The sequence below is a fragment of the Oryx dammah genome, unplaced genomic scaffold (genome assembly GCF_014754425.2).
Source record: "Oryx dammah isolate SB20612 unplaced genomic scaffold, SCBI_Odam_1.1 HiC_scaffold_13, whole genome shotgun sequence".
Classification (NCBI taxonomy): Eukaryota; Metazoa; Chordata; class Mammalia; order Artiodactyla; family Bovidae; genus Oryx; species Oryx dammah.
The window spans coordinates 11,198,468-11,207,753 of NW_024070197.1; positions in this window are offsets into that span (position 1 = coordinate 11,198,468).

Here is a 9,286-nt window from a genome sequence, read left to right on the forward strand (position 1 = left end):
GCACCCCAGGCTTCCCTGTCCTTCACTGTCTCCTGGAGTTTGCTGAAACATATCTATTGAATCACTGATGCCATCCAACCATCTCATCCTCTGTCACCTTCTTCTGCCTTCAATCTTTCCCAGCATCAGGGTTTTTTTCCAATGAGTCAGTTCCTCGCATCAGGTGACCAAAGAGTTGGAGCTTCAGCTTCAGCATCAATCCTTCCAGTGAATACTGAAGGGTGATTTACTGTAGGATTGACTGTTTACTGACTTTTTTCTCAACTATATTGTCTGTGTTATGTCCGCAGTACCTCCAACAGTGCTTCATACATAAGAGTCTCTCTCAAAACCTATTTGTTTAATGAATGAGTGATTTTTTTGGCAGGGGGTTGGAATTTAGGTCCCCGATCAGGAACTGAACCCTACCCTTGGCAGTGAGATCGAGGAGTCCTCACCACTGGACCACCAGGGAAGTCCCTGACTGAATCTTGGCTAGTAGTATTATTTTCTTCCTTGTTTATGAAACAAAACGTATGCACTGAAATTCTATACCTTGAAGTTAGCCCGTGGATGGTTGACTAGCTTTTAAACTGCCATGTGAAATTCTGTCCTACAGATGAGCCATAATTTAGTCCAACTGGTCTCGTGGATGTTCAAGTTGTTTCCAACTGGGGAGGTTGCCAGCGATGCAGCATTGAATTTCTATAGGCGCATAGCTTGATGACTGCATGATCTGTGATCTTGTTCACAAAAGGGCTCCTAATGTCATGATTAAGGCTGTTGACTCTGAAGCCAGAAGATCTGGCTTTGAATCCTGGCTCTGTCATTTACCAACTGTGTGATCTTGGGCAACACGCATAGGAAACTTCTCTGGCCTTCATCTTCTCCATCTGTAAACGGAGATCATAACACCATCCTACTGTTTGTTGCTCAGAATTCAATGGATTCATGAATTAATAGACACCCAGTGCTTGGCTTGAAATATTGTAAGTTCTCAATAAATGGAAACCATTCTTCTGTCTTCTAGGAAAGCAGATTGCTGAATCACAGGTTAATTCCCATTTTTATTTTCCAGGGGAAAAAAAAGAATGAAGAGAGGTGGACCCAGGGTATGTAGAACCTGAAGTTTATACCAGTTGGAAACCCTCCTGAAAAAAAGAGTGGGAAATTCCCTGGTGGTCTAGTGGTTAGGGCTTGGCGCTTTCACTGCTGGGGGCAGGGTTCAATCCCTGGTCAGCAAATTAAGATCCCACAGCCTTTAAAAAAATGTACAAGCCTGCAAGGGCACCTCCCAGGGTGTTGGGCAAAGCTGTGGAAATGTGGGGACCCAGAGGGTTGCACTTCCTCCGTTTCACAGGAAAGCCACTTCTGATGGTGGCCGCTCAGGAAAGACCTAGTGCTCACTTCCACTTTTCCAGGCGGGACAGTGGTGCAGGTCCCCTGGCAGCCTCACGGACAGGGGTACTCTCCCTCTTTGATCTTTGCCAATATCACAGCCAAAAAGAGTCTGTCTCAGTGTAGTTTGAGTGGCCACTCTCTGATTAAAAAGTGAGACTTCAGTCTTCCATGGTGGCTCCGTGATAACGAATCCACCTACCAGTGCCGGACACACAGGTTGGATCCTTGATCGCGGAAGATCCCACACGCCGCCGAGCAACTAAGCCCATGAACCCCAGCTACTGAAGCCCATGCGCGCTAGAGCCCGTGCTCCGCAACAAGAGCAGCCACTGTGATGAGAAGCCCGCGGGCCGCAACTAGAGAGTAGCCCCCGCGCGCTGCGACTGAAGCAAAGCCCACACAGCGATGAGGTCCCAGCCCAGCCAAAAATTAATTATTTTTAAAAAGGGAAACCGAGCACTTTTGGTATGTCTACTGGGGATGAGAAGGTGAGATAGAAGAGTGAGCCAGACCTTGAGAATCCCTCCTTGAGACACTCAGCATCTTCACCAGAACTCTGGGCAGTGAAGGGAATTCTTTATTATCTCTACTTTACAAAGGAGAGCATAGAGGCCCAGTAAGAAGAACTCAAGGGTCCACTGAGCTGCCAGTGCCTGGGTCCCTGCCTGGAGCAAGGCCACAGGTTGAGGCCCCACGTGGTCTTGATCCCTTTGCCCCACCCAGCCAGTCAAAGAGGTGAGCATTCTCACTCCCATTTTATATTTTTATTAAATAAATTTTTATTTAATTTTATTTCTTTTAACTGCACTGCTGGGGGTTGTGGTATCTGAGCTTCATAGCCAGGGATCGAACCCACGCCCCCTGCTGTAGAAGCTCAGAGTCTTAACCCCTGGACCATTAGAGACATCTCTGTTTTTTTTTTTTCTTTTAATTTTTAATTGAAGTATAGTTGATTTACAATGTTGTGTTAGTTTCAGGTGAGCAAAGTGATTCAATTGGGTATATATGTTGATATATTATAAAGTGGGTGTCCCTGGTGGCTCAGATTGGTAAAGAATCTACCTACAATGCAGGAGACCCAAGTTTGATCCCTGGGTCAGGAAGATTCCTTGGAGAAGGGGATGGCAACCCACTCCAATATTCTAGCCTGGAGAATCTCATGAACACAGGAGCCTAATGGGCTACAGTCCATGGGGTCGCACAGAGGTGGACAGGACTAAAGCGACCTAGCATAGGTACTCATACATATGTGTCCTTTTTTCGGATTCTTTTCCATTATAGGTTATTCCAAGATACTGACTACAGTTCCCTGTGCTCTACAGTAGGCCCTTGTTTATCACTTTTATATGGAGTAGTATGTTCACGCACATGTTAGACATGAAGACTCAGCTGATGATGCTGGCCCCCAGTCATCCAGCTGATCAGCAGCCGACCTGGAATTTGAACCTGGGGCTGCCTGACCCCAGAGAGCCAGTGAGGAGAACAGGTGATATCTTGGCTCTGAGATCAGATTGTCTAGGTTCAAATCCCTGCTCTGCCACCTGAGCTGTGGGACCACAAGGAAGTCACTTAACTTCTCTGAGCCCTAGGGTCCTCATCTGTAGAGTGACAAGTATAGTGCCCACTCCGGTGGGCCACCAGGCAGGGGCTGCTGCAGGCTGAACAGTGGTAGGAGTTTAGTTGCTAAGTCGTGTCCAACCGTTTGTGACCCCATGGACTGTAGCCCACCAGGCTCCTCTGTCCATGGGATTTCCCAGGCAAGAATACTGGAGTGAGTTGCCATTTCCTCTTCCAAGGGATCTTTCCAGCCCAGGGATCGAACCTGCATCTCCTGCACTGCAGGCGGATTCTTTACCACTGAGCCACCAAGGACCTCATAGGCTAAATAGTGGTTTCCAAAGATACCCGCCTTCTGATCCCTGGAGCCTGAGAACATTATGTTATGTGGCAAAAGGGACTTTGCTGATATGATCAAGTCAAGAAACCTGAGATGGAGAGATAACCCTGCACCATCCACCACTGGGGTGGATCCAATGCCAGTCACAAGGAGCCTTAGAAGAGGGAAGCAGGATCTTCCCTGTGGTCCAGTGGCTCACACTTCATGCTTCCAGTGCCAGAGGCCCAGGTTCAATCCTTGGTCAGGGAACTAGACCCCCACATATGCCACAGAGGATGACCAAGAAATTAAAATAATTAATTACATTTTTCAAATAAAAGAGGGGGAAGCAGAGGGAGATTTGACGAGGAAGAAGGCCACGTGCCATTAAAGCAAGATGCTCCACTGTTCATATTGAAGACGGAGGAGGAAGGAACCGGAAGTCAGAGAGTGCACAGACCACGGCTGCAATAGCGACTGGAAACGGTCAGTCAGCCAGTTCTCCCCTCAAGCCTTGCAAGGAGTGTGGTCCTGCTGACACCTCGATTTTGGTCCAGTGAAATCGACTTTGCGTCTCTGACTCCCAGAATGGTAAGAGAATACACGTGTTGTTTGATAGCAGCAAGAGGCACTCCACACGATGACCAGGAACTTCCCTGGTGGTCCAGTAGCTAAGCCTCCTTAATGTCAATGCAGGATGCAGGGATTTGATCCCTGGTCAGGGAACTAGATCCCCCATGTCACAGCTAAGAGTTCACGTGCCACAGCTAAAGAGCCCACATGCTGCATCAAAGATCAAAGATCCCACGTGCCGCAACAAAGACCCGGAGCAGCTAAGTAAATTAAAAAAAAAAAAAAAAACCTGTCCCCAGAACACATTAAGTGCATTTCACTGCCACTATTATATTTCTGTTGGGCGTCCCTGATGACTCAGTTGGTAAAGACTCTGCCTGCAATGCGGAAGACCTGGGTTCGATTGTATTTCTGTTACGTGTAATACCACTGACCACATAACAGGCCAGCTGATGATCTATGAACATGTCACAAATATTTGCTAACTTATTGATTAAAAAGATACTCTCTTTTCATCTGCGTCATAGTCCTAAAAGGTGGGTGCCTTGTTTATACCCATTTTACAGAAAGAGAAGACAGGCTCAGTGAGGCTTCTCCATCCCCGGTATCACAGCGGCTGAGTGGCTGGGTTGGTGTCAGATAACAAATGATCACAAACAGCATGACTCAAAATAGCAGACATACATTCTTTCGCAGTTCGGGTGGCCAGAGGTCTGAAATCAAAGTGTCAGTAGAGATGCTTCCTTCCGGAAGCCCTGCTTCTGTCCCAGCTTCTGGAGGCCGCTGGCAAGTCTTCCCCTTGGCTTACAGACCCATCACTCCAGTCTCCACCTCAGCCTTCACCAGGCCTTCCTTTCTGGATTTCTCTGTATCTTCTCCTTGTCTGTCTCTTATAAGGACACCTGTCATTGGATTCAGGCCCCACCCTAATCCTGAATGATCTCAGCTTGAGTTCCTAACTTTCACTACATCCGGAAAGACCCTTATTCCCAGTAGGTTCACATTCTTTTTAATGTACTTATTTATTTATTTTTTTGCTACACTGGGTCTCCGTTGCTGTGTGTGGGCTTTTCTCGAGTTGAGTGGGGGCTACTCTCTAGCTGCAGTGCGCAGGCTTCTCATCGTGGTGGCTTTTCTTGTTTGCAGAGCACACGCTCTAGGTGCTCAGGCTTCAGTAGTTGTGGCGCACGGGATTAGTTCCTCTGTCGTGTGGGATCTTCCTGGGCCAGGGATCGAACCTGTGTCCCCTGCGTTGGCAGATGGATTCTCATACACTGCGCCACCAGGGAAGTCCAATAAGGTCATGTTTTGAGGTTCCAAGTGGACCTATCTCGGAAACCATGATCCAGTCACTGCAGTGGCGGGGTCAGAATTTGAACCCAGTCCCCAGGCCGGCCAGCCTCCACATGGCCCATCCTCCATAGAGTCCCTCAGGTGGAAAGAGGAGACTTGAGGGTGCCCAGCCCTTTGCTGACCTCTCGGGCCGCCTCTTTCCCTTTCTGCCATCCTCACCCTCCACCGTCTCACCTCCTGGTTCTCAACAGGGACGATTTTGCCCCTCAGGTGACATTTGACAATGTCTGGAGACATTTTTGGTTATCACAACTAAAACCCCAGACTGTGACCTTGTTTGGAATACAGGGGCCTTGCCAGTGTGGTTAGAGCAAGGAGGTGGAGCCCAGATAATCTTGGATTAGGGAAGATTAAGGAGAGGGTCCCCCTAGCATCTACTGGGTTGAGGCCAGGAACCTGCAGAACATCCTCCAATGAACAGAACAGCCCCCACAACAAAGACTTATCCAGCCCCGAAAGTCAATAGAACCGATGCTGAGAAACCCTCCTCTAGCCATACAGAACAATATTTTTAGCTCCTTGAAAATAACATGCTCTCCCTCATCTGGGCCTTGGAAATAAGCCATTCCTCTTGCTTGGAACACCCTTTACAGCCTCTTCCACTGGTTAAGTCTTCTTCATCCTTCAGAGCTCAGCTCAGATGTCACCTCCTCCAGGAAGCCCTCCTTTGGGACTTCCCTGGTAGTCCAGTGACTAAGACTCCACACTCCCAGTGCAAGGGGACTGGGTTTGATTCCTGGTCAGGGAACTAGATCCCGCATACCACAACTAAGATGGAAGATCCCATGTGCCCCAACTAAGACTCAGTGCAGCCAAATAAATCATTTACAAAAAAGGGAAGCAAGGAAGCCCTCCTTGGCAGGGTCAGCCTTGAGGAGCACCTGACCTAGACTGTGGTCCAGCAGGACAACCCACGCCAGTGTTCTTGCCTGGAGAATCCCATGGACAGGGGAGCCTGGTGGGCTAGAGCCCATGGGGTCGCAAGAGTTGGACACAGTTGAAGCGGCTGAGCACGCATGCACCGCGTACACGTGTGCCCAGAAGATATGCCACGAATCAGAATGTTCATAGCAGCTTTTATATAATAGGCCCTCTTACGGGCTGATTTGTATCACCCCAAAATGTATATCTTGAAGTCTTAACCCCCACCTCAGGACCCCAGCGTGTGACCTCACTGAGACAGATTACGTGTCTCTCGTAGTTAAGTGAATATGAGATCATTAGAATGTACTCTAGTCTAGGATGACTGGTATTCTTATAAGAAAAGCAGATTAGGGGAACTTCACAGCTATCTAGCGGTTAAGACTTGGCATGTCCAATGCAGGGAGCGTGGATTCAATACCTGGTAGGGGATCTAAGATCCCACATGCCCTGTGCTGAGGCCAAAAAATGAATGAGAAGAGATTAAGACACACAGAAGACCACTGGAACCCACAGAGAGAAAGTGGCCCTCTACCAACCAACGAGAGAGGCCTCAGAAGAAACCACCCCCACCAAGACCTTGATCTCAGACATCCGGATGTCTGAGAACTCTGAAAAAATGAGTATCTGTTGTTTAGGCCATCCAGTCTGTGCTACTTTCTTATGGCACCCCTAAGGAGACTAACCCAACCCCAAACCGGAAGCAACTCAAATGCCTGTCAACGAAGTGGATGGTCACGCTGTGGGGTTTTCCTACCAAGGAATACTATACAAAAACGAGGACGGGGGACATCCCCGGTGGTCCAGTGGTTAAGGCTCTGCACTTCCAATGCAGGGCTCGTGAGTTCGATCCCTGGCCAGCGAACTAAGATCCCACGTGCCAGCGAGGCGCAGCCAAAAAGGAAACAGAAAACAAACGGTGTCCGATGATGCACAGCAACATGACGAATGGCACAAACATGAAGCCGAGGGACAAGAGCCAGACAGACACGAAGGGGCACATACTGCATGGTGCCCTTTGTCTGAAGTTCTAGAAAAGGCAACACTGATCCCCGCTGTTAGCATTCAGGATAATGGTTACCCCGGGGGAACAGTGACTAGAGGGCGTCTGAGGGAAGCTCCTAGGGGTAATGTCTGTGTCTTGCATCCCCCATCTCGGACCCTGGGCAGGGTGTACGTATTACACGGAGTTTCACGCGTGGGATTTGTGAGCCTTACAAAAGTATGGAAGTTTTGCCTCAGTTAAAGCAACGTTTTAAAGCATTTAAAAGGAAAATTTGAAAGTTCAAAAAATAATCGTAAACAATACTTTGTGTTTAACGTGAAATGGGGTTCCGTCCTAGTATTAGTACACAGGCAATAACAGAGGGCCTGAACGTCTGTAGAAAATTGGGACAGCCTGCAGGGTACTTCCGCGGTGCGAGTTTCCCACTCGCCACCAGGGGGCGGTGTGGCGCACTCTCTGCCGCTTTCCACCCCAGACGCATTCATTCAACAAATAGTCCTTGAACCATGAAACCTGCTTTGCGGAGGAGCCTTGATCAGTTTTTATTTTTTCAATCTGTGAAATGGAAAGTCGAAAGTACAGTTATGTCCCTGCCGCCATGGAGGTGACTTTCAACTAAAGAAAACAGACTGTAACTAGCTAAACAAATGAATATGTAAAAGGAGAACTGTGGAGCAAAATAAGGCAGAGTGAGGGGGCAAAGATGGTCCTGGAAGGCTTCTCGGAGAAGGCGACATTTCAGTAGAGATCAGAGTGAAACGTTGGGGCAAGCCAGGTGAATAGAGCCGTGTCCCGGGTGAAGAGAGGAATATGGTGGCTCCATTCCTTGCTGTAAGATAGAAAGGGAGGCTGAGGCAGGCCCATCCTGGCCCAGTAAGAGGCACTGGGAGGCATATTCCCTGACACAAGCTGCGCAGGCAGAGGTACAGACAAGACGAGCTCCTATGAGCCTGGGGAAGCAAGGAGGCAATCAGGGAGTCCTGCCTGGAGGAGTCCTCGCAAGACTCAAACCTTGTGTTGTGGTCCCTGAAAAGAATTTTCAGACAGGAGGCAGAACAAGAGAAGAAGAATTTATCAGAGTGGGAGACACTGTTAGAACAGCGGGCCAGCTCAAGGGAATATGGGTCATTTGCCTGTTTTTATAACCAGGGAACAAAAGAATGGGCTAGACAGCTTTCGAGTCCTTTGCTGATTGGATGAAGTATGTATACTTTCCTTCTGTGGGGAAGAAGGACAGGACGGATACCTTTAGACAAAAAAGGACAAGCCGTGCTCCCCAGGAGGGCTCAGATATTCTGCATCAGCTGCAATCTGGAGGGAAAGGCAGGAAGGGTGTGCTGCTTTCCGTCCCCTTGTTTTGAGGCCCTTTGGGTTTATCTTGCTCTTTTGCCCTCTGGGCACCACACCTTGTAGGCCCTCTGAGGTGACTGACTGAATATTTGTTTTATCAGGATTGTTTTAAGATCGCGTCTCTGTAGCCCCAGGCCTTAAAGAGAGTGTGTGTGCCTGCTAAGTCGCTTCAGTCGTGTCTGACTCTTTGTGACCCTGTGAACCATAGCTCTCGAGGCTCCTCTGTCCATGGGATTCTCCAGGCAAGAATACTGGAGTGCGTTGCCATGCCCTCCTCCAGGAGATCTTCCCAACCCAGGACTCAAACCTGCATCTCTTATGCATTGGCAGGGGGGTTCTTTACCACTAGCACCACCTGGGAAGCCCCCAAAGGAGTCTGTACTAATATTTAAGCCTTTCTTACCGCTGAGTTTTGGTGGTGGTGGTGGTGGGTTTTGTTTGTCTTGTCGTGGTGCATGAGGAATCTTAGTTCCCAGACCAGAGATCAAACCCACGTTCCCCTGCATTGATGCATTGGAAGTGTGGGATTCCCGTGCATTGATCATTGGACCCGCCAGTGAAGTCTCTCTGTGGTTCTCTTTTGTTCCTCAGCAATTCATTCCCAAGTCCTGGTAAAAATGGTACTCTTGCAATCTCCATTTTATAAAACAGGATACCGAAACCCGGAGTCCTTGTGAGCTGTTTAAGGTCACACATCCAGCTGGGATTTGAACCCAAAACGATCCTTCTGATTCCCAGAGCCCACACTAACACCTCTATAATAAGTTTTTGTAATTATTAGTTGTGCTTAGACAAGATACTTAATCTTTCTTGCCTCGGTTTCTGCT